Source organism: Phyllostomus discolor, chromosome 4 (assembly GCF_004126475.2).
Source record: "Phyllostomus discolor isolate MPI-MPIP mPhyDis1 chromosome 4, mPhyDis1.pri.v3, whole genome shotgun sequence".
Classification (NCBI taxonomy): Eukaryota; Metazoa; Chordata; class Mammalia; order Chiroptera; family Phyllostomidae; genus Phyllostomus; species Phyllostomus discolor.
In genome coordinates this window covers 114,773,594-114,797,767 of record NC_040906.2, presented here as the reverse complement: position 1 = coordinate 114,797,767, position 24,174 = coordinate 114,773,594, and the positions used below count along the sequence as shown (strand labels likewise).

Below are 24,174 nucleotides of genomic sequence, written 5' to 3'. Positions count from 1 at the left end.
TGCTAAAATGCACAAAAAGCAGCCAGTCCCTCCTCCTTTCCTCACCCAGACTGGAGATGTTGGGGGGGTTGGTCAGTGTGTGAGGTAGGGTGTCTCCGTCACCTTCTAGAAGACAGCAGATAGTCTGGTGACTCTGGGGCTCACGCCGGGCTGGTGGGGGTAGAGTCTTCCTTAGAAGCTGGGGGAGCTGGAGCAAAGCCTGGTGGGTGAGAAGAGGGTGTGGCCGGCCTTCAGCGCTGCAGGAGGAGGCAGGGTGAGCTGGGCTGAGAGCCAGTGGGTCAACAGATGAATGAACCACTCAGCTGTCAGCAGCCCGAGCACAGGTTTTGGTCTGTTCCGTTCAGTGCAGTCCCCTCCGTGACTAGAAGAGAGCGGGGGATACATAGTGGGTGCGCACCAGCCTTTGCGGAGTGAGGGGCAGGATCTGGGCCCCCTCACGTGCCCAGAGACCAGGACCAGCCTCAGCAGCCCACACCGCACACAGGTCCTCAAGGAGGAGCTCCCTGCCTCACACCACAGCCCAGCCTCGCTCCAGTGTGGGGCTCACAGCCTGTCCCTCCCCCCACCCCACTGAGGGCTTCACCCCCACCGGTTCTATCAGTGGGGCTGTGGGGTGGGGCTCGGTTTGTTTTCTCCTGTTTGCCAAGGAAAGTCACAGCCTGTCCTCAGCCTTGTTTATCATTGGTTTGGGAAAGCACCTGCCTCGGCCCCCTGCAGTCCCCGAAGGGTGCCAAGTGACACACTACACTGTCCACTGCCTGCTGCCTCTTGTCCCCTCCCGGCTGTAGCCAGGTGTACTCTCAGCCGCCCCGACCAGTGTGGCACTGGCTGGCTTTGCTGTGGGTGGCTCGGGGATATGGGGCCAGGGGCCTTAGATGCCCCTGGTGCTGCCCTCACGTTGCCGAGAGGAGGGGACCAAGGCCCAGGTGGCGTGAAGGCGCCACTCCGGCACTCCATGGCCTCAATCACCATTGGGGTCAACAGGCGTGAACCGAGCACTTCCTGGGTGCCCAGGGCAGGGCTGGCCCAGCAGGGCTATGGGAATAAGGACGTGGCTCCTCCTCAAAGCCGACAGCCTAGTGGGGAATTTCAGTAATCACGGAGGGCGGAGAAAGGCAGAGTTGTAAGATGGGACAGAGTAGCATCCTAAATTGATGCACACGTGTCTACACCTGACCCTTCACTCTAAATAGCGTCCTTCCTTGGTCTAGAGAGAGTTTTTACAAAAGGGCTCCTGCCAGCACTGTGCCTGGCCCAGCTCTTCCTGCCCTCTGGGCTCCAGAAAGGATGGCTCTGCCTCCCCCAGGTCCTTTCCCCTGGGGGTCACCTCTGCCGGCCTGGGAGGCTTCCCTCTGGGATGGATCCTTTCTTCCAGGAGGACTAGAGGCTGCAGACTGTGAGGCAGGGCCACAGGGAGGCCCCTGAGCTACGCACCTGCCATTGGAAGCCCTGGGCCATGGGGGACGGGGTGCTAAATTGGGCCCCACAGCTCAGGCCTCTTTGGAGCTGCAGGCTTGGGCCTGGACCCTGGGGCACTCTGCCCGTGTTCCCTGCCTCCCACACCCTCTCACCTACCCCTCCCTGCCCCCAATCCCTCCGACTTTCCAACTAGTTCCACTGCCTCTGGAATCAGCCTTCAATTCATGTATGTCTTTCCTGCTCTGTTCCTCTCTCTCCATTCTCTTTGATTCTTTTTTCTGCTTCCATCCTTTTGGTGTGTTCAGAGGGGGTCTGAGGCTCACCCCACTCCTTCAGTGCCTGCTCCTGGGAGCCTCTGAGGGCCCAGAGAGTGGCCCCACACAGGCTGAGGTGGGTGGGAAGGTGGGAGGTGAGAGGGGCTGTGGGCCCAGGGGCAGCCAGTAGCCTGGGCCAGCTGGGGGAGCCCTCCACAGACAGCCCTGCATGTCATCGCACACTCCGGACCTGTGACCGTGGCTTCTCATCTAGTTTGGCCTAGCTAGCGTGGTATTCAAAGCTTGGTGTGAGAAGAAAATATTAGAACTTCTATTTCTAGTTCTATCTGATTTCTTTCTCCCCCTTTTTATTGTGGAATATAACACACTTGGTGAAAAGAGCATATATATAATGTAATACATAATTATACAAGTGAGCATCTGGGTAACCATCACCCCAAGAAGAGACAAGATGTAGCTTCCACTCCCCGATCGGCTGGTGTGCCCTGCCTTGGTCATAACCAGCTACCCAGAGGTAACCATGACCCTGACCTTCCTTGCTTTTCTTTATCATGTAACCACTTTCGCCTGCGTCCTTTTGCAGTAGAGTTCAATTTTGCCTGATTTTGAATTTAAGACAGTTGGAAGAACACTGAACATGTTCTTTTATGTCATGTCTTTCAGCTTCATAGTCCCTTTGTGAGGTTCACCCATGTCGTTGTATGTAGTTGTAGCGTGTCCATTTTCATTGCTGTATAGTATTCCACTGTGTGGACTTGCTGCCATGTTTGTATCCACCTGCTCCTTGTGGACATTTGGGTTGCTTTTCTCTTTTGGCTACTATGAACAACACTGTAGGGACATTTTTATATGTGCTTCCTAGTGTGTTGGTGCCCACATTTTCCTCGAGGATATATAATGCAGAGTAAAGCTGTTAGAGCCCAGAGGGTGTGATGCATATTTCCACGTTAGTGAACCTTGTGTTAAGGGACTGTGCACGGTGCCCAGGAGTTTCTGCTGCTCCGCATCCTCAGCAGCGGTTGGTGTTGGCAGACGGTTACATTTCTGTCACGCTGGTGAGTGTGTGACAGTGTCTTGTCATGGGTGTAATTTACATTTCGTCTTCTCTTCTTTTTTATAGAACTATTTTTGAATATGTTTGCTGACATGCGTGATATATTCATGCACTGGTATTTATAAGTAACTTATGAGAAAAGAAGCATATATTGGCGGTGCCCAAAAATTTTTGTCCAGCGTATATGATCAAAATAGTTGAAAGACAGTTATGATATTGAATGCCAGGGACGCCTGGTTTCTGAGTCTGGGGCCTCTGCCCAGGGGTACTGAGTGCACTGAGTACTCAGCACCTGCCACCAGGTCCACCTGGAGCAGAGGGGGGAGGCGCTGCCCCCAGCCACTGCCCTTCAGTTTTGAATTGGCTTTTCTTTCGGGGACCTTTAAGGCAGCAGTCCAACCAGGGATGACTTTGCCTGCCAGAGGACACTTAGCAATGTCTGATGACATTTTTTGGTTGTCACGACTCAGAGAATGCTACTGGCATCTAGTGGTGGAGACCAGGGATGCTGTGCTGCTAAATGCCCTAAAAATGCTCGGGACAGCCCCCACAACAAAGAATGACCGGGTCCCAAGTGTCATTTGTGTGGAGGTTAAGAAACTCTGATCTTGGAAAAGAGCCAGGACACAGATTTGCCATGAACTTGCTGCATGGCCTCAGCGAAGGCACTAGACGCGTTGAGCCTCAGTCTCCTCATCTGGAGACAAGAGTAGCCAGCCTTGCTGCCCTCTCCCCTTTGCGGGCTGTAATCAGGACTGGGGAGAGGGTGGCTGTGTCGGCAGTTTAAGAAGCACCCTTGCAAAGTGGCCTGCAGCCCCATTTCCAGGGGAGGGAGGGCCTTCCAGCACAGCCCTGGGCCCCGTCCGTGGAGCTGGAGCCTCCACCCTGCTTCCTGCTTCTCTGGGCCTCAGAGAGCTGTGGAGAAACTGCCCTGAGGCCCCAGCCTTTTGATGAGGGCTGCAGAAATCAGGGGCTCTCTCTAGGGAGCCCTGGGGCCCAGGCAAAACCATTGCTGACTTTGCCCATACCCTGATGGGAGTCCAAGGTCATGTGGGGTGATAGGGATTAAAGGTGCTTGTCATACCTCTAATCTGAGGCCCCCTTGCAAGTCAGTGAGGGGTGGGAGCCAGAGGTCATCCTGAGGGGCTCTGCACACCCAGGCCAGGCTCCTACTCACCCTCTGTGCTCTTCCAGAGCTTGCTCTTCCAGGGAAGGGTCCAGGGTTGGCCTGGGGTCAGGGTCAGAGCTCCCTGGGTCTCTCTGACTGCCCCATCCTGGGGCTCGCCTCACCTCAGTGGCCTTTCCTGCCTTCGCCAGGAGCCATGGCCTGCCCAGTCTTCCAGCTCCTCCACGGTCCCTTCCTGAAAAGTACTCTCATGAAAGGACTCATCCACCCTGAGGTGCAGATGACTGGTAACAACTTAATGATTGGCAGCCTTTCTTGAGAAGGGGTATTACCTACCAAAAGTGGGAATCCCTTAGCTACCAGAAATAAGTGCTAGTGAAATGTCAGTTGTCTTTGACGGGCTGTCAGAGAACTCTGGGGGCTGAGGGGCCTCTGGAATCACATGTGTATAACAGCATTTTCCCACAAGTGAGAACTGTGTGGTGGCTCAGATCTCTCCAGCACTTACGAGCAATACGCTTGGCTTGAGCATCCACTTCATGGTGGGCTATAGGAAGACTTTGAACCGGTTGTCTGGAGGCTCGGGAAGGCCCAAGGCCAAGGTGACAGGTGTGCAGTCAGTCAGGAAGATGGTGAACTGTGGGGCTTCTGCCCAAGAGGCACATGTCTCCGGGAGGGGCCGGGAGGACGGGTGAGTCAGGGGTAGGCCCGCACTGGATCTAGTAGGTTCCTGCAAATTGTCGCCGCCCTGACTGCCTCTCTATTTGGGTGCCGGAGCAGTGTGGCTGGGGCCCTGCGGGTCCAGGCTGTGTGGGTGGGCTGTGGCTGTCAGAGGCGCAGTCTGGGAGGAGGCAGGGGCACTGCCGTGGCCTGGAGAGCTGGGTTGGTGAGATTGGAGCTGGGAGCCCCTTGAGTTGGGTAGACTTGTGGGTGACAAAGGCCTTCCGGGTGCCGTGAGTAATCCGTGGCCACATTTGCAGCTCCCAGGGGATTGTGCAACTTCCTCTCAGGCCGAGGTGCAGGGGGCTGGGTGAGAAACAGCGCCGGGGAAAATGAGGAAACTGGGTCTGCTGCTGGTGCAGGGCCACGGCCCTGGGCTCGGGCCCCCCCAGGAGCTGAGCGTTCCAGGGGGCCTCCTTCCAGGAGGCTGCCATCTCCGAGGTACGAGGCTGCATGCGTGTGTTGTGTCTTTGGGGAGGTGGGTGAGTGGCCCTGCTGGCATGGGGATACCTTTTCATCAGGGTAGGACTGGGGAAGCAGGTGGCCCCGGGAGAGGCCCCTGCCTGGGTTCAGGGGAGAGAAGACAGGGCTTCCCTGAGCCTGGGATGGTGGAAACCACGTAAATCAGGAGTCAGAGTCGCTGGCTGCCAGCCCCACCTCTGAGGAGCCGGGCAACCCTGGTTAGGTTGTTACTGTTGTCCCTCAGGCTGGGAGGGCTGGGGAAGGTCATGAGGACATCAGCTGTCTGGCTGGAGAGCAGTTTGAGCTCTTCCTGCCTCCTCTCCTCATCTCCCAGGCTTGCTCTGGGGCTCTGGTGAGAAAGTAGGGGCCATGATGTGCTTAGCGCACGTGACACTGGCCAGGTACGTCAGGGACGGGAGCCCCTGGCCTGGATGTGCAATGCCAGCCAGTCTGGGGTTCAAATCCTGGCCCTGCTGCTCAGCAGCTACGTGGGCCTGGTAAGCTACTTAGCTTCTTGGTGCCTCAGTGCCCTCTTCTGTGGAACAGAGATGACAGTTAGGGCGCTGCTGTGTGGGTTCATGGTGAGGATTAGAAGAATGAATTCACTCTCTGAACAGTGCCCGGCAGCAGCGAGAGCACTTGGCTCAGTTGACATTTTACTGGTTCACGAGCGTGTTTGTGCAAACAGCAGAAACCTGCCCAGGGCTTGTGCGATTATTTTTTTTAACTTTATTTTTCAGTTACAGTTTACATTGAACATTATTTTGTATTAGTTTCATGTGGACAACATGGCGATTACAAAATCATATACTTTCCAAACTGTTCCCCGTGATATTTCTAGTACCCACCTGGCCCCATACACAGGTATTACAGTGTTATTTTGACTGTATTCCCTGCGCTGTACTTCACGTCTCTGGGACTGTTCTGTAACTACCAATTTGTACTGCTTAGTCCCTTCACCTTCTCACCCGGCCCCCCGGCCCCCTTCCCCTCTGGCAGCCCTTAGTGTGTTCTCTGTAGCTGTGAGTCTGTTTCAGTTTTGTTGATTTTATTCTGTAGACTCCACATGTAAGTGAGATCATATGGTATTTGTCTTTCTCTGATGTATTTCACTCAGCATAAAGCCCTCCAGGTCCATCCACACTGTTGCAAATGATGAGAGTTCATTCTTTTTCATGACTGAGTAATAATCCATTGTGTACCACAGCTTTTTTATTTGCCAGTCTATCGACGGGCACTTGGGTTGCTCCCATGTCCTGGCTGTTGTAAATAGTGCCCCTGGCGACTGTCTCAGTGGTGGGGGTTCGACCTAGGGCTGGGGATGGTAAGGAGGGCGCACGTCCTGGACAGGCTGCACGTCAGGCGCTGCGCCAGGGGCTCCACTGGCACCAGATGAGGTGGGTGCCATTGTCATCCCATTTCATAGAGGAGCATGTGGAGTCACAAAGGGGTTGAGCGACTTGCCCCAGTGCAGTGCTGTCCATGAGGAGGGACAGCAGAATGGTCCCCTCAGCCTCGAGGTGGCCCCTCACCCTCACCGGGACCTTCTGCTGGCAGTGGTGTGGAGGAGGGAGCAGGGTCTGCTGTGAGGGCTGACCTCACAGCCCGTGGGCTCTGGCCCATCTCCAACTAGTGACTAACTAGTTAATTAGTCATTAACTAATACAGAGAACTAAGGTACTGTAGGGAATGGCATTTTAGCCCCTGGAGTGGGAGTGAGCTTCGCTGGGGCAAGCCTCCCGCCGGAGTGTGGACTGAAGAGAGGGGCCGGCCACCAGCCGGCGGGCAGTGTGGTGCTGGGGTGATGAATGTGGCTCCGGATGTGGCCAGGCTTGGCTTTGAATTCTGCCTGAGCCATTTACTGTGTGACCTTGGGCCTCAGTTTTCTCACACGTGCAGTGGGGGTTCTAGTGGCACTCTGCCTCCTCAGGTGCCGGTGAAGGTGACATGTGATACCACAGTAAGACACTTAACACTGGCCTGGCCTGGTGTGAGTGTCCCGCAAATGGATGCCGTCGTTGGGCACCTTTTGCAGAGAGGGTCCTGTGCCGGATGGAGAGTTTGAGCCACACATATCCCTGGAGAGTCGATATTTGAGCCGTGGACTGGGACTACTAATTGTACCCTAATCTGGCTGTGAAATCAGCTTCACGGGTCCCAATGAACATTTTTTAAATGAAAAAGAATAGAAAACCTCCAAGTATATTACACAGTGTTGGTAAGGGTTGTTTTGTGCGACTCCTTCTGTTCCACGTTTGTGTTCATGTGTATGCATGCTGTGTGTGTGTGTGTGTGTGTGTGTACGTGTGTGTGTGTGTGTGTGTGTACGGGGGTCAAATAAAGACATTTTTCTGTCAGTCACGATTGAAGTGTTTGGGACCAGTGTCTTAGAAGAGATTATCTCCCTCCTGGGCAATATTCATAAAGCATCTCCTGAGTGCGGGACTGCACTCGAGGGGCCAGGCTGGGGAGTCAGACCCAGTTCTTAGCGAGGCTTGTGTGGGTGAGCGGGCCTGTGGGCAGCAGAGGCAGAGGGTGAGGTGGGAAGGGGGCGCTTTCTGGGCGATGGTGTGCGCTGGATGGGGACCGTGACAGGAGACAATGGTGCCTGGGGTGAATGGTTGGCTTGGCATCTGGAGCTGGGGCGCCAGCCTGGCGGGCGGGGCCCCTGTCTGTGGGAGGCTGCAGGGTCAGGCCTGGCCAGAGGCGCCCGCACTGGCTAGAGCAGAGGGGGCGTGGGGCTCACCTCCAGGTCCTGGGTAAGGCCTATGCCCATCTCCTCTGGCTGGGGTGGGTTGGGGGACAGGAGGACTCAGGGTTAACGATGTTCCCCTCACTCCCAACACCTGCAGGATCCCCAGTGACTGGGTGAGACCCAGGCCCCTCCCCTGGGCCCCCAGAGCCTCTAGAACCTTCTCCTCCCCTCTGCTTCCTCAGCTGGCTCTGGTGGGTCTGGCCTGGGACTAGGGGACAGAAGCCTTTTTACTGCTTAGATCCCCACCCAGGGAAAACCAGGGCCTCAGTTTCTTCCTCTGTAAAGTGGGCTGACTAACCCTTGAGCAGCTGGCCACGTGGGTGGTGATACCCATCTTGTGACCTAATGTGGATGAGTTGGTTATAGGAAGTGTGAAGAGCTCTGGGTGGGTTGTTATTGTCATCTCCAAGGCTAGGAGGGCTGGGGAAGGTCATGAGGACATCAGCTGTCTGGCTGGAGAGCCCCCTGCCTCTCCACCCCGTGACCTGGGGCTATGGGGCAAGGGTGAGGACAGGCCTGTGACCCATGCTGAGCTGGGGATATCCCCAGCTCTGCAGGGGAAGTGGCCTGTTAGGGGCCTCAGAGGGACCTAGGTTTGACCTATATCTAGGAACCCCAACTTTCACAGTCCCCGCATACCTTAGGAGCCCCAGCTTGGAGGTCCACGTTGCCAGGTGGAGGGGTGGTGCCCTGGGACTGATTGGCAGGGACCAGTTTCCAGGAAGCCGTAGGTGGCTTCCAGCCCGATGAGTCCAGACCCCAGAGGCTCGGGTATGAATGTGGCGGTTACTGAAAGGTCACATAATTGAGCACATCCCCTGTGCCAGGCACTGTGCTAAGCACCTTTGTTTATTTGCAGATTTCATCTTCACAATAGCCTAACACACAGGTCTGTTTATTATCTCGTTTTATAGGTGAGGAAACTGAGGCCAGGAATGGGTAAGCCTCTCACCCAGGCTTACCTCACTAGTGAGCGGCAGGGCTGGGCGGAGGGCACGAGTTCCGGATTCGGACTGCCAGGGCTGAAACCTGGGCTGTAACACTTACTCGCCACCTAACCCTGGAAGAGGGACCGAATCTCTCTTGCTGTTAGTTTCGTGCTCTGTGAAATGGGGCAACAACTGGGCCTGCCTCCCAGGGTTGCTGGGAGAATCACGTGGGGTAATGGAGGTAAAGTGCTCAGTGCACAATGAGGGCGCCGTGAGTGGGACCCACCTCGTCATCTCTCCCACCTGCAGCTGTCCCCTGCTGTGTGCGACCCGGGCCGAGTCTCCTCAGTTGTGTGACACAGGGCACTGGCCCTTCCTTGCCCCTCTCAGTAGGGTTGTTGAGGATCAGGTGGGGTTCGAACCGGGGGTCAGTCCTGAGGGAGACCTTCACAGAACAGAAGTGCCGGACTCCCCGACCCCCTGGAGCTGCCAGGAGTTGTTAAGGCTTCTAGCTAATTGCCAGGTCCTGATGCAGCCTGTTCGGGCTGCTTGAAGCTGTTGTGTTTGTTGCTGGCCCCCACAGATGATTGAATTGGTGACCCCATATTCACGCTGGGGGTCCCCAAGATGTGTTCTGTGGAAGGGTTTGGCGGTCAAGCGGGTATGGCAGAATGTGAGTCAGAAAAAGCAAACTGGGCGCCTTTGCCGCAGGACTGGCCAGAGCCTTGGACACACTAACGGTCATTGTACACCCCCGATCTGTGGCTGAGACATGCCCCAGGGCACCTCAAAGGCCTGGTGCTGGGAGCACCATTTTCCAGATGGAGAAACGGCCCAGGAGTGAAGCCTGGGGAATGATTTCCTCAGATTCTGGAGTTGCCTTTATCAAAGCTGGGACCGGACCCAAGGCTCCTTGAATCCACGGCCAGGGCTCTGCTCAGGACATGCCCTCCCTTCCTCCTTTCTCTGTTCATCTCAGAGGAACGTAAGTGGTGCTCTTTCTTCCTGAAGGCTCCTCACCCTTTTCTGGCCCTCCCTCTGGCTCCTGGTGGCGTTACAGTGTCGCGGCCCCTCTGGCGTGGCTGGGGAGGTGGTCTGTGCCCAGCGTGGGGCTCCTGGGGACGCTCGCCTGGCTGACGGGTGGCGGGTAGCTGACGGCTTCGTCCCAGCGGCAGGGCCCCTCGCAGGTTAATTCGTTTTCTGAGCCCAGGCTCTCCCCTGCGCAATGACACTCACCCTCTTGTCTGTCGTCTGGAGGTGCCGAGAGGCTCACTCAGTACTGTGTGGGAATGTGCTCTATTAACGTCCAGTTCATGTGTAGACAGACGTCTGTTCACGAGTCTGACAGTTCTTGTCATTTCTGGGCGCAGAGAGAGGAACTCGGAGAAGCCGGGGAGACCCCGGGCTCGGGGGCTGGTGTGGTTCGGACTGAGTCCTGACGCGCCCCCGCCCCCGATGTCTGCCCTCCCGTGCACTGCTGTCCCTCTCTGGGCTGGGCTGCACCCTCCACCCCCACCCTGCCAGGGCCTCTGAAGGTGCCAGCGTGGGGGACTCCAGGGGCCCGATTCTCAGGTGAGCCACGAGGAGAGGGGAGCAGAGGCAGGACTGCCTAGTTTCCTGCACGGAGTCCTGTTAGAGTTGGGAAGGAAAGCCGCGTGCCTCCGCGCTGCCGTCCACTCTGCCTTGAGCAGGGCGGCCTTCTCCAGCTCCTGCACCTTTGATCTCCCACCCTGCTTGGAGGGGGCTGCCACGGCTCTGTCCACACGGCATTTGTGGTGTAAACACCCAGGCCCTTTGCTGACTGTGCGGGCTCCAAGTGAGAGGCCAGGGGTGGGCCAGGCTGGACTGGCAGGGGGGAGGAGGTGGGGCCTCCCTGGTAGAGAGTGTCCTCTCCAGGAGGGCTATTTGCCTGGTTTATTCTTAGCACTGACTCATTATAGAATCTATTTTTAGCCCCGTTTCCAAGTGTGCCAACATCTGGTGCAGCCAGCACCGAAGAGGGTGGGGGTGGTGGGCGACCCCTTTGGGTTTTGCTGGGGACCGGAGCCACGGCAGGAGAGTGGGGACAGAGACTTCTACTTCCTGCCACACTTGAACCCGGGTGTGCAGTAGGCATCCTGTTTATCCTTGTGCATCGATTGCTCTCATCTCCTCACTGTAGCTCCAGCTCCTGGTGGGCGGGGAAGTGGCATGGGGGCTACCGTCCAGCCACAGAGCATGAGCTGGTGGTGCTCTACAGGTAGGCTTTCCCAGGTACAGCCCCGTGGGTTCCAGTCAGCCTCTGACTCCTGCAGAGGGGGCCTCAGAGGAGGGAGGCAAGCCTGAAGCTGGGGCACTTGTTACAGTCACCATCCAAAGAGGAACAACAGACATTATAGGCCGGACTGCCCAGGGTTGGGTCCTGCTTTTGCTGCTCACAAGCTGTGTGACCTTGGGCAAGCCATCGACATCTCTGTGCTTCAGTTTCCTCATCCGTGAGATGAGAGTGGGAGTATAGTGTTGTGAGGATTGAGCAAATGATAATGTAAGAAGTGCCTAAATCAAAAGTGCTATAAAATAGGGAGGTGATGGAATTGTTATTGTTTTTATTGTTATTATTACTAACGAGAAGCTCTGTGTGTGCTGTGATGTTGGGGTGAGTTGGGTGGGAGGCTTCTCAGCTTTTCTTGGGGCGAAGCCTGGGGTGGGGGTGGGCCCAGCCAGGCGGCAGGGTGCTGGCGAGTTCCTCGAGGCTGCGGTGAGGGTCGGGAGCGCCCAGGGTGGACACGTGGGCTCTGCCCTTCACAGGCTGGCAAGTCACCTGACTTTTCTGAATGTCCATTTCTTTACCTACAAGATGATGATACGCAGGCCATAGAGTTATTGTGGGAAATGAAGCACCCGCTGTCTGTGGAGCACCCGCTGGGCACAGGGTAGGAGCTGAACCCACGAGACTTCTTTTGGCTGTGTCCCTGTCCCATGAGGGGGACGGGGCACCATTGCCCTGGTAGCGGGGAGGAGAGCTTGGCCTGGAGGCTCTGAGGGAGCTGCGGTCCCAGGTCTCTGGGAACGATGGGGTCCACACGCGTTACTTCCCTCTCTTGCACTTCTGTGACAAGAAGAGGCCGGAGAAAGCTGTGGTTTTCAGACTCTTCCTCAGAACCCCCAGGGGTTCTGTGGGGGCGCCCAGTTGGAGGCCAGGTGGTCTGGCGCTCTCCCTCCCCACAGAGCTGCTTCAGTCTCATGTTTTACATATCAACGTTCCGAGTAAATTTTGCCTGAAAGTGTGCTTCTGCTGCTAGGGGCTCCTTGTCACCTGACATCTGTGCCCCCTGACTTGGCATTGACTCTGGGAGGTGCCCTGTGCAGGGGGCTCTGGCGCACCGTGGGGACTGATGCCCGGAGGGTGCCGGGGCCCCCACGGCGCTCCCCACCTCGGGGCTTGGGGCTTGCGAGGCTGCTTCCCAGAGGAGCAGCTTGAGCGCCGCTCCAGCCTCCCTGCCTGTGGGATGTGGGCGCCTCGGAGAGAAAACTCAGTCCCAGAGGCAAAATCTCCAGGGGGAAGGGAGGGTGGAGCTTGGTCAGAAACCCTCCTGCCACAGTGCTGGCACGTAGAATGTGCTCAGAAACATTTGAAGTGAATGAGTGAAGTGGTAACAGCCCTGCATCCCAGAGCAGTGGTCCTGTGGTGTGGTGGCGAGCCTGCCCCTACGCCCTCTTCCATCGTGGCCCTGGCCCACCTTCCCCATCCCCTGCTCTGCTTGACCAGCCTTAAGCCCCCCCAGCCCTGGGGTCCAGGCTCAGCCTTGCTCAGACGCCCGAACAAGACGCTTCCCCACCTGAGCCTGTTTGTTCATCAGTTAAATGAGGGCGACGGGCTCAGCATCAGAAGGCTCCTTCTGGCTCCTACAGCCTGTCCTTGGGGCAGGTCACACACACACACACACACACACACACACACACGTGTGCACATGCGCACGAGTGGTCCGTGGGCCTGGTGGGGACGGTCTTCTTCCTCTCCCAGGTGGGAACCCAGGCCTTGAGGAGCCAGGTGCTCCTCAAGGCCTCCAGGATGCGATGTGCCGAGCTGCGGTTCAGCGGGGGAGGTGGGGCCTGTGGGCGTGAGGGGAAGGGTGGGCATCCAACTGTGTCCGCTGGGCTGGGGCCGCCACCGCGACTTTCATGTGTGACCTTCTGGGAGTGTGGGCGGCAGCCATAGGGCACATATTTGTGTCACCATGACTGGGTGTGAGGGGGTGTGCACGTCAGGCCAGCGAGGGGACAGGGGCAGTGATGTCCTGCTGCCCGGCTGTCCTGGGCTCCGAGGAGAATGGACAGTGATTCACGCAAAGGACCGCGTCTCCGCATTGTGGCCACAGCCCGAGGTGTAGGGCGGCCAGGCCTCCTCCTCCCACCCACGAGAGGCCTATGTTCCCCCTCCTCCCTGGCCTCGGACCCAGTTTCTCAGGGGTAAGTGGGTGCCTTGACCTGCAGCCTGACACGCCTCTCAGTGGCCCCTGCCTGCAGCTACAGAGCACTGTGGGGCCAGGAAGCCAGGCACTAGGTAATCCCCTGCCCCAGAGGAAGTAGCCTGAGCGCTGGGCTGGACGGCCGCGGTCGGCACGCATCGCCCCTGAGGGGTTTTCTAGCTGGAGAAGACCTGCCAGGGAGGGAAGGGAGCGGCCCCACCTGTCCACCATCTCCCTGCCATCCTGGCTGCCACCGGCTGGTGACTCATTCCCCTGGGGAGTGAGCCAGCTCCTCTCTCAGGCCACCCTGGGGCCCTGGTGCTGAGCCCCGGGCCCCAACAAGCTGGGGAGTGAGGAGTGAGCCCCTCTGTCTGGGGAGGGGTTCCCAGCAGACGTTTTTCGCACCCACCCCTGGCTCCACAGACCTCTTCTTCCCTTTGCCCCCGGGGAAGGCCACAGCCCCAGATTACTTAATGGGACCCAAATGCCTCACAAGTGAGCAGTCCAGTTCGCAGCTGGACTCAGGAGTCCTTACTTCCCAGTGGCTGCCACCAGGCATGTTCTCAGTCCACTGCCTGGGATCGCTGGGGGATAGAGTGGTGTCTGCCTCCCGCACAGGGCTGTGCAGCCTGGGAGGGGGTGGGGAGGCCCTCTCCAGGGAAATGAATTCCTGGCCTGACCCCAGATGCTGGCCTGCCCAGCTCTGCTCCAGGGTAACGCTGGGTGCACACACAGCCCCATTGTACACCCCGGCCCCGTGCCTGCAACGGGCCTGGCACCAGCTCTATCAACAGCAGTGGCTCCGTCAGCTCCTTACCAGCCCCTTGCCAGGGCCTGAGCCGTCGGGCCCCTGGTGAGCAGGAGGCAGGCGGACTGTCGTTAGGGTGTGAGTGTGTCCTGAGTGGAGGGGCCATGAGAAGCCAAAGGAATCTATTTGTTTCTCTCATCAAGTATGAGGGACAAGAGCAAGGAGCATCACCCCCCTTCACGTGAGGAAACCCAGGCGTCGAGAGGCTTCTGTGATTTGCCCACGGTCACACGGCCAGCAAACGGCAGGGCGGGGTTGAGCCCAGACCGCCTTCGTCCGGAGCCTGTGCTCAACACCACTTCCCGTGCCACACACCCGGCCTCCAGGTCAGGGTTCAGGAAAAGGCAGCCCAACTTTGGGGACGGAGACAGGCCACTTTCTAGAAAGTTGATGTCCCCAGAATGGAAGGGCACCACCCCTGGGCCTGTAGGGCTCCCATGTGCTGTGTGGAGCGCAGTGGTTAGTTTTCAAGGATGATGCTGAGGGTTAGGCAGGCAGAGCAAGTCTCCAGAGCAGGAGTGCGGCTCGGGAGTGTGGCTCAGTTCCCCTGCACCACCCACACTGCATATCCTCTGCGTGCCTTGGGAGGTCTCAGGACAGTGGCAGTGAGGTGTGGCCAGGCTTGGACCTGGACCCTCGCCCTCTTTCCCTGTGTTCACAGGCTGGCGGGGATGGCCCAACCCGCTTCCTCAACCTAGACCTCCCTGCAGGCTGGGATGGTAAGGCCTTTGGTTGTTTCTATTTGGAGATTCCTTCCTGAGCTGGTCCATCTCCTCAGGCTTCCCAGCTTGGAGGGGCCTCTGAGGCCAGAGAGCCTGCCAAGGGGGCAGCCAGCTCTGGGCTGTGAGGGGTCCCATTTCCGCCTTGCACCCATGCCCCCAGACCGTGATGGTGGGGGCCCCAACACAACTTTACAGGGTCTTCCCACTTGCCACTCCTCACTTTCTGTGCTCAGCTTATCTGGTCCATGAGCCCCGACCCCTGGGGCTGGCAGAGCTGAAGCCCTTCTCCTTTCCTCAGCCCGCCCTGCATGTGCCCTCTCTGTCCTGGACGTGAGGCCTGGCTCCCTCCTTCTGTGCCATCCCAGCCTTCTTAGCAAATAGACAGGGCATTCCGCAGTGACCACAGATGGTGCAGTGCTGGGGCTGGGCTGCGGGGACAGGCGGGGAAGAGGGAAGCTGGGAGGGGACACAGAGGCTGTGCCCCCTCTCACCCCAGCCAGGACCCTCGCCTCCTTCCCCACTCTGGTCAGGCTCATCTTTTCTGTTTCTGCCACTCCTGCTGCCAGTCAACACTCTGCTCCCCAGGCCATGTCACCGGGCCTGTCGGAGGGCCTCCAGAGACGAGCGGGGACTGGACAGTCCGTGGAGGGCAGCTGGGACAGGAGCAGCATCTGGAGGCCCAGACTGTGTTGGGAGAGGGAGTGAGGAGGCCTCTGGGCTAAGCCCAAGGCAGGTTTAGGGAGGGGAGGGACCCTGGGTGCCTTGAAAGCCAGACTAGGGAGTTTGGACTTCTTCTGGGGAGCAGTGGGGAGCCCCTGGGGTGATGGAGCAGGGAATGACATTCATTTGTTGCTCAGTCCATTTTGCTTCTGCTCCTTTGTTCTCTCGGGGCTGTTTTCTTTCTCCGTTTCAGCAAAGATGATAAAGTCTTCTCTCTGCTCTGCAATCCCTTCTCTCGGAGCCCTGCTCACCCCGTCCCACATATCCATGCTCTGCCCTCGGCTTCCTCTGCTCAGCGGGCTGGTCTTCTTTCCCCTTCCTCTCCCTGGCCCCGACCCACCTTCCCTGGGGCAGGGTTTGGGTGGAGTTGACCTTGAGGGGAAAGGGTTTCAGCCGTGGTGGGACCACACGGTGGGAATGGGCGTGATGGGGACTGAGCCCCCAGGGAATAGGCCTCCCCCAATAATGCATCTGAAGCTCGTTAGGAGGATCTCACTTTGCATTTGTCAACCTGATAAGTGGAAGTATAGGTTTCTCTAACAGATGAATTAGAGTGCTGGGCCTTCATGTTCTCGTTATTAGATTTAGCAGAAAGGGGTATTTAACCAGATGGGGATCAGAGTGCAGACAACTCCTGCTCTCTTATCTCCTTCCAAATAGCCATCCGCCTGTCTGTGCATTCACCCCTTCACCCCTGTGCTCACCCGTTCGCCCACCCATTCACCCACCCGTTCACTGATCTGTGCGTCCTTCCATCCATGCCTTGTATTCACCCATAGAGCTGTTACATTTACACATTCACCCAGGCATCTAGCAGATATTTATTGAGCACCTGTATTAGATGCTTTACACCTAACCCTCACAGAAGCTCTCCGAGACGGACATCATTGGGAGGAGACTGGGACCCTGTGCAGTTAAGTTGCTGAAGGTCATGCAGACAGTGAGCAATAGATCCCGGAGTCAGCGGTGCCTGCCTCAAAGCCCTGCTCTCTGTGTGGGACCACACAGCCCTCCCTGGCATCCCCGGGGCCTAGCTCAAAGCATGGAGCGTGGCATCCATGCTGCCGAGCGAGTGGGCACGCCGAGGCTCTGGAATGCTGGTGCCCCACAGTTCTAGTGGCAGCCTGGGGGCAGGAGGCAATGCTGGGCTTCTGGTCTTAAGGGCATTTGCCACCTGTAACCTAATGCTGCCGTCACCACCCCTGGAGTAGAGGCGTCTTCATCGAGTAACTTGTAGCCCTGGCCCGTCCTTGTTCCATCTCCATCTCCCCAGCTCTGCTGCCGAGGGAGGTCTTATCTCCCACTGGTGGGGGACTTCTGGGCACGCACTTGGCCGCTGCGTCCAGCTTCAGCAGTCTCCTCCGGGGACTGCGCTCTTCTCCACAGGCCGCTAGCCCCTGCTTGACTCTGGCTCCTTTATTGGCCTTTCTTTCTAAGCGTTAGAGTTAGCTCCTCATTTCAGGTCAAAGCTGCCTGCTCGGGCCTCACTGACGGACAGATACAAGGCTGAGTACAGGTCGTGTTGCTGGGGAGGTGACCAGGACGCACCAGTAGTGGGTAGACTAGTGAGACGGGAGGGAAGGAAGCCAATATAATGTGTGTTAGGGAACAGTGACTGCTGTGGGTACCTGAGGCCCGGTCTCCTTGGGGACCTCTGTAGACGGAGCTTTAGAGTTACCCGACGTGGGGTGGGGTGAGGGAGCAGGCTGTTTATTCACTCACTCCCCTTATTGTTTGGCTAAGGGGTAAGTGGGGCGGGCAAGGTGCTACCTGGGCTGGCTCTGGCCCAGGTGCCAGTGCTGGCAGCTGAAAGGCTCAGGGGGGCCGGCTGCCTGGGGGTGCCCTGGGGGTGTGGCTGGGGCCCTGACAGCCCCTGCTGAGCTCACCGAACCCAGGCCTGGTGGTCTGGCCGGTCCCTGGGGGGGGAGGGGCGTGGCTCTTGTCAGGCCCTCTTCCCACAGCTCCCTTCTCTCCGTGCCTGTGAAGCTGCCACCCCCTCCCCAGAGTCCCTGGGCAGCCCCTCCCCACTGGGGCCCATCACCACACTCGTTGTGCTCAACAGATCTGCAAGAGCACTTACTGCGTGCCAGGTGCTGCAGAGAAAAAGGGGGAGCTGTCAGGATCCCTCCAGGTACTCACAGGAGAGGAAGGGTCCCAGCGAGCACGTCCTCGCCGTGTGCCGGACACTGGCAGCCCTTTCCAGGGCCTGCCCTGGGCAGGGGACTGCGCTGTGCACACAGGCTGGAGCCACCCTCACGTCCCCTCCCAGCTCTAGTATCCCGAGACTGGAGACTGTGATTGTCGTGGTTTCTCTGACTTCCTTTTTCTTTCCCTCACTGCCTCTGCCTCTTCCCTTCCTGGGGCCACTAGGTCGGTGGCCGCCTTTCAGTGAGTCAGAACTGAGCCTTCTAGTGCCCTCCTTCTGTGTCTCTCTGGGGAACAGGATGCAATTCACGGCCAAGGGGGGCTCAGTCGATCCAAGGGCACACTTCTTTGTCCCTGGTGAAGGCTCTGCCTGGCACCTGCTCCCCACCTCCCCCCACCAGACTCCCGTTGTGCAGTCGCATGCCTTCTGGGGCGGAGGGCGCGGGAGAGTTAAGAGCAGGAAGTGGAGTGCACCTAGCGGCTTCTGGCGTGGGGGGGCGGTGGTGCAGCAACAGGGATGGGGCAGGCGCCATGTGAGGCTGGCGCCTTCACACTGAAAACTCCTCGTCGGGCCACGCAGGCAGACGGGCCACATCCTGGTCCCCTCGACTCCTCTCTTGGGCCACCACCCACAGCCTTTCCCTCGATGTTTTCACTTTCAAACCGGGTCTGGCCAGGGTGCGCATGCCGGGGCGGCAGCGGGCAGGAGCGTGTCTGCCTGTGCGGGCCAACGTCGTCGTTGCCTTTGCCGTCCTCCCCCTGCTGACAGGGCACCTATTCCCCAGTCCGTGGGCAGGGCCGGAGCTGGCCGAACGCACTGCTCCCCTGTACCTGCCCCACTTGGATAGAAAGGTGGCTGTGCTTATCTGGGGCAGCAGTGTTGGTGTGAGGGCTGGGAGGAGGGCAGGGGAGATTTGCCCAGGGACGGAGGGTGAGGGGAATCTATGACGAGGCTCTCTGTTGGGGTCTCGGGCTGGGCCTTGGGCATCTTTGATCCGGGAAGAGTGAGTGTAAGGCAACTGCCTCCTAAGGGGGCCGGTGGGGAGAGGAGATTTGAGACCGTGAAAGGGGAGAGCGAAGTGGCGATGCTCCTCCCCGCCCAGCACGCAGGAAGCCCAGGGCACTGGTTCCTCTCTCTGTCCAGCCCAGGGCACAGTGTTGCCTGTGTTGTCTAGGGACAGAAAAAAGAGGTGCGTGAGCTGCCGTGTGCATTTTGAGAGTGAGACTGCTTCTCTCATGTCTGGGAGCAGCTCCCTCACTCCTTTGGCTGGTGGGGCTGGACCTGTCGAGGGCCATTTCTCCTGGGGCTGGGGGAGTGGTTGGTCTTCAGACCTGTCTCCTTCGACTTCCCATGGAAATGGGGGAGGGGCCCAGTGGAGTGTACCTGGGCAGGGCAGGAGCAAATCCAAATTCTGGGGCCAGGGCACCTGCCATGGCTGGGGAAGCAGCGGGTGGGTGAGGACCGGATAGGACCCAGGGGGCAGCTGCAGGGTCTTGTGCCTCTAACGGCTCTTCCCAGAAGCCCAGTCACGGACAGGCCTGGGAGGAGGCCGGCCGTAGGTACGTGGAGTGAGGGAAGAAGCCCGTGATCATCCAGAGGCCTCTGCCTGCCATGGCCGCCCTGTCCTGCCCCCACCAGGCGTGAGTCAGACCGAAAGCAGAAGCTGCCAGACGCTGCGCAGGGTGAAGCGAGGCAGAACCGACCGTGCTATTTTGGAACCTGGTTAATTCCCCTCCCACCCTCCACCTCCCTTCTGTCAGGGCTCCCAGCCCCTCCTGGTGGCCAGCGCTTCGCCTTCCTCAAGGGGACAGTTAGGACAGGACTCGATTTCCCCTGGAATGTACGTGTGAGGGGTGGGGTGCTTAAGGCCCCTCCCCCAGTGAGCCTCCCCTCGCTGGCCGAGAGAACTGGCTTCTGGGGAAGCAGCCTTCGGGAGGCTGGGAGGGCAGTGCCCCCTCCCGGCGGGAGCTCGGAGCTCACGAGCAGGGCAGCGCAGGCCAGGCCAGGCCCTGGCCACCAGCTTTGAATGCTGCCCATCTGGGCTCACCACCCCCCTCCCACCTTCTGCCGCCCCCAACCCCCCGCAGGCCAGCTGCCAGCTGCCTCTCCCAGGGGTGTTAGCTGACAAGAGCTTCAGGTGGGAGCCTCTCCTGGCAGTGACTCTCAAAGGGTTGGGAGGGATTTCCAGACCCAGGGGGGAGATATTTTGGGGCCAAGGGCCTTTCCAGGACCTATGACATCACACACCCTGCAGCAGCCCCAACTGACCTTCCTTGTCCATGGTTCTTTTGGGGGCGTCCTAGGTCTGCTTGAGGTTCTAACCCCACTTTAGGGTTTCTTTGGAACCCACATGAGCCTCGGGGGCCCTGGAAATCCAATCTGCGGTGGTGAAAGAGGCCGGTGGGGTGTGTGTTTCTGAAGATCTGTCCCCAGCTGTAGGTAGGGTAGACGGGGGTTTCTGCCCCTCCGGCATCTCTGGGGTCGGGAGACAATGGGCTTTGCTCTTGTTCTGTGTGGTGGGGGATGGGTCGAGATGGGCACAGAGTCTGCCGGGCGCTGCCACTGGGGATGCTGAGGTCCAAGCTCCACCCTGCTTTTTACCGCCCAGCAACCTGGGGCGGTGGGTGTCATGCATGGGGGTGTCGGTCAGTAGGTACGTTGCAGGTGGCCAGTTAAAATGTGGGTCCTTGTCTACCTCAAGTGAGCAGGACCTGGGTTTCGCACTGCTCAGGTGGATCTAGGGCTTAGGGAGGTGACGGGGGGGGGGGGGGGGGGCAAAGCAGCGTGGAGGAAAGAATGCTCTCCCAGGCCAGCTGCAGGGGCACACTCTGTTCCCAAGGTCACCTGCTTTCTGCTGGAGCTGCCCTCAGGGCAGGAAGGTCCCCAGGCGGTGGGTATGGGATGGTAAGTGTACAAGTGTGTGCAACGGTGTGTGTAGGGGCTGCCGGGTGTGTGCATGGGAGTGTCTCACATGGCCTGTCTCAGTTGCCTTTCCACTGGTAGCCACATCAGCTTCCAGGCTGTTTCCCCACAGACCCAGCCCGTCCCTCCTCTGCACCCAGTGAGTGCCCAGCGCGGAGCTGGCCTGGAGCCCTGTGTTCCTGTCTCCACCCTGGTGCCTAGGCCTGAGAGCCAGGGCTGTTTGCTCAGGTTCACGGCGGGGCTCAGAAGGGTCCTGCCTGACCCTAAAGTGTGTCACTCCGCCAGGAGCCTGTACCTCCCTGCTCTTTCCTCCCACCTGTCACCAATGGTCGTTCTCGGAGCCAGGTGACCAAACCTCCAGACGGCTGCAAGTGAAGTGACTTTAGTGGCCCACGTGTCTGCTAGGATGCGGTGGTGCAGTGCACATTCTGCTGCAGTCGGCCTAGCTGAGGCCTGAGAGTCTGCATTTCTTACCAGCTCCCAGGGGATGTGACGTGGGGGGTCGTGCTGTGAGTGGCCAGGACTTGAAAGGCCCTCTCCCGTCTGAACTCCGTCCAGATCGACGCTGCTTCCCCAGCCAGGGAGCTAACTCGCACCCTCGGACCACCTCCTAGGTGCCAGGCATGTCACCCACTTCAGTCCCCTGGGCCCCCTCACCTACTCTGAGGCAGGAGCCTTCCTATTTTACAGATGGGGAAACTGAGGCTCTGAGGGGTTAAGGACCTGTCCTGAGTCACACAGCTGGTAAGCGTCAAAGCCAGACCTGAACTCTGGTCTGTCAGTGTCCAGAGCACTTCCCACTAAACCCAACTGTCTGTCTGAGACCAGCCTCGGAAGGACCAGATGTGGCTGGGGGGGATGGATGAGGGGTGGGTCCCAGCAGTCAGGGAACCCCAGGGGGCAGCTGTGGGTGGCTCTGGGAGTGGGGGTGGGGTGACGCCCTGAGGGAAGGAGGGACTGAATGGAGAACAGTGCTGGAGGAGGTCGGGCCTGAGTGGGGTCAGAGCCCTGCCTCACCCTCCTAGCCCAGGGCCTTCTATCAAAGGGCTTAAGACCCCCTCCCTGCCTTCTCAAGCTCCCTCCCGACAGACTCTGCACACTGCTGTGCTCTGTGCGCCCCTGAGCCTGTGCGGGTGTTCAGACCCCCTGACCAGGTGCCCCAGTTCCACCGCCTGCCCGCTCTGTGTCCCTGGGCACGCTGCCGGCCTCTCTGTGCTTCAGTGGCTCCCTCTGCCTGGTGCGGAGTGAACGCTCTGCGAGGTAATAGTGAAAGCCTGTTGGTTTGTGCCCGGAGATGAGAGTTCACAGACCACCTTCTGTGAACTTGATGCAGTTGTCCCTGCTCAGAAGCGTTTCCCCTCTTCCAATGTCTTCTTTCATTTAGCACAGCCTGGATTCTTCAGTTGTAAAGCGGTTGTTTTCAGAGCACTCAGAAGCAGATTAAACTTTTAAAAAAGGAGTGAAACATCTGGTGTCCCAGCCGCAGGGAGGCCGGAGAGACTGTGGCCCGTGGGTGCGGGTGACGGCAGAGAGGAGGCCCTGGAGAGCGGGGCAGGGGTGGGGTGGGGGTGGGGGGTGGCTCTGGCACTGGGGCCGGGTTTGGAGCGAGCCCCCAGATGGGAGCTGGGAGCCAGGCCGTGGGTGGCTGTGTGCTGCCCTGAGCCCCTGTGCCTGCGTCCTCTCACTCCAGGCGCCGCCAGCCTTCCCCGTCCAAGCAGCCGGCAGATGGAAAGGCAGGGGCTGAGCCCCTGAGGCTGCCACGGTAATGTGTCTCTGCGGGTCCTCCCTGTGGGCCCTCGTTTCCTCGCCTGGGCTGGGCACACACCTGAGAACTGGGCTTGCATCCTCACTTCACTGGGTTCTTGCAGTGTGCCCTTGGACAGGTCACGTTTTGAGTCTCGGTTTTCTCACCTGCCAGAAGTGCTCTCTGCCCCTCGAGGTGTTTGTGGAGGACAGATGTGATCTGGCAGTAGGTCCAGCGAACCGCAGCGCCTGGTCCATGGTGGGGACTCAGTGGGCATTTGCAGCGGGAGAGAGTGGGTGATGGTTGAGCAGGTGTCAAGTGACTGGACAAGCAACCTCTGAGGGCCCTGAGTCTCATTCTGGGGAGCCTGAGGGCTGGGGTAGGGGTGGAGGTTCCGAAGAAGAAAGCTGATTTCTCTGCAAGCTTCCTTGTAGCGGGGGAGACTGGTCGCTGGCCAGGAAACCACCAGAGAACAAAGCAGTGTGGACGCAAGCAGGACACTCAAGTGGACTGAGTGTCCAGGAGGGGGTGCAGGGGAGCAGGGGAAAGAGAGGGCTTTCAGCCCCCTTGCCCCACTCCAACCCAAAAGGAAGGAAGGCAGCTGCGCACGGAGGGGCAGGGTGAGGGATCTCATGTGCATGTGCACACACGTGTGTGTGTGTGTGTGTGTGTGTGTGAGAGAGAGAGAGAGCAAGCGAGCATGTGTGGCTGGGCTGTGTCTGTGTACATCACAAGGGCGGATACCCCCTAGGACTCTTCTGGTTTTCCCTCTGCACGCTTCCCTCAGTTACATGTCCCCTGTCCCCATTTCCTTCAAGGCCCCCTGGCAGTCCCCCGGGGCTGGCCTCCTGCCGGGGTCCGGCTGGACTCTGTGGGACAGGGCGGGCTGCTCTCTAATCTGTGACTGTCTTTGACGCCGCCCCCTTTGCTGCATGATTGCCAGTCCTACCCTTTCCTGCGGCCTCCCTTTGCCTTCCCCCTCCTCCCTTTTCCTCTTCCTCACCTCCTACTTGTCTTCAACAGAGACTCAAAATCAGGCCCCCGAATGCGCTTCCCTCCCCCCAGAGCCACAGTGGACTCAGTGTCCTGCACTGGGCCCTGGAGAGGCCGGCGCCCGCTCTGCCTCTGAGTGGTGGAGTGGAGCGCGTCCTGGGTTCTGGCCTTGCTCTGTGCCCCCCATGTGGAGCCGTAGCTTCCTCCTGCGATTCACTGTTTGTTCCCAGCCTTCGTCATCACAAACCGGGCTTGGCCAGCCTGCGCCAACAGTGTTCCCACTGGGCAGAGTGATGGTGCTGCACTCTGCATGGCAGCCTTTATGTCTGCCCGAGGCCAGGCGGCCCTCAGCCCTGGGGGTGGAGTCCCGACTGGAGGGTCCCTCTGAGGCAGAGTCGGAGACGGAATTTTCGAGGGTAATGGAAGCGGTCTGCATCTTGAGGTGGGTGGCGACGACACATGCGTGCGCACCTGTAAAAGGTCATCGAGCTGCATACTTTAAACCTGTGCGCTTTGCTGGAATAAATTATACCTTAATAAAAGGAAAAGGTCAAAATGTTAAGATGAAAATATTAAAAGTATGCACCATTGACTTCATTCCTGTTCCTGGCACCAAATACCTTCCAATCAGACAGTGCACACTCACCAGGGGCAAGTGTGGCTTCCGTTCGCTCCCGTGCAGCGTTGGAAGGAGCCGCACTGTTGCCTTTCCTGACCTCGAGGGAACCAGCCGCGGGGCCGGGCGGTGCGATAACCTGCCTCTGGAGCCTCTCCGGTGTGGGGGACTGCGCCGAGTGCTCCGCCTGCTCACGGTCGCTTCAGAGCCCAAGGGCGGGCACCCTTATCCACCCGCCCTCCCACAGCACGCCAGTGAACTCTGGGATCTCCAAGTGCTGGGGGGAAGCCCTTTTAAAACTCAAGGCTTTTGAAT

General features: G+C 58.8%; 1 protein-coding gene across 3 annotated transcripts in view; it reads left to right on the top strand.

Moving 5' to 3' along the window:
- Positions 1–24,174, top strand: part of TFEB (transcription factor EB) — a 44,929-nt gene that overhangs the window by 6,203 nt on the left and 14,552 nt on the right. The window contains exon 1 of one of the 3 annotated variants that reach the window (XM_036024097.1): positions 4,927–5,035. The exons of the other annotated variants lie outside the window; for them this stretch is intronic. The gene's annotated coding sequence lies outside the window, so the exon portion shown is untranslated. Of the gene's footprint in view, positions 1–4,926; positions 5,036–24,174 lie in introns of those variants that run through there. 3 annotated transcript variants of the gene reach the window in all.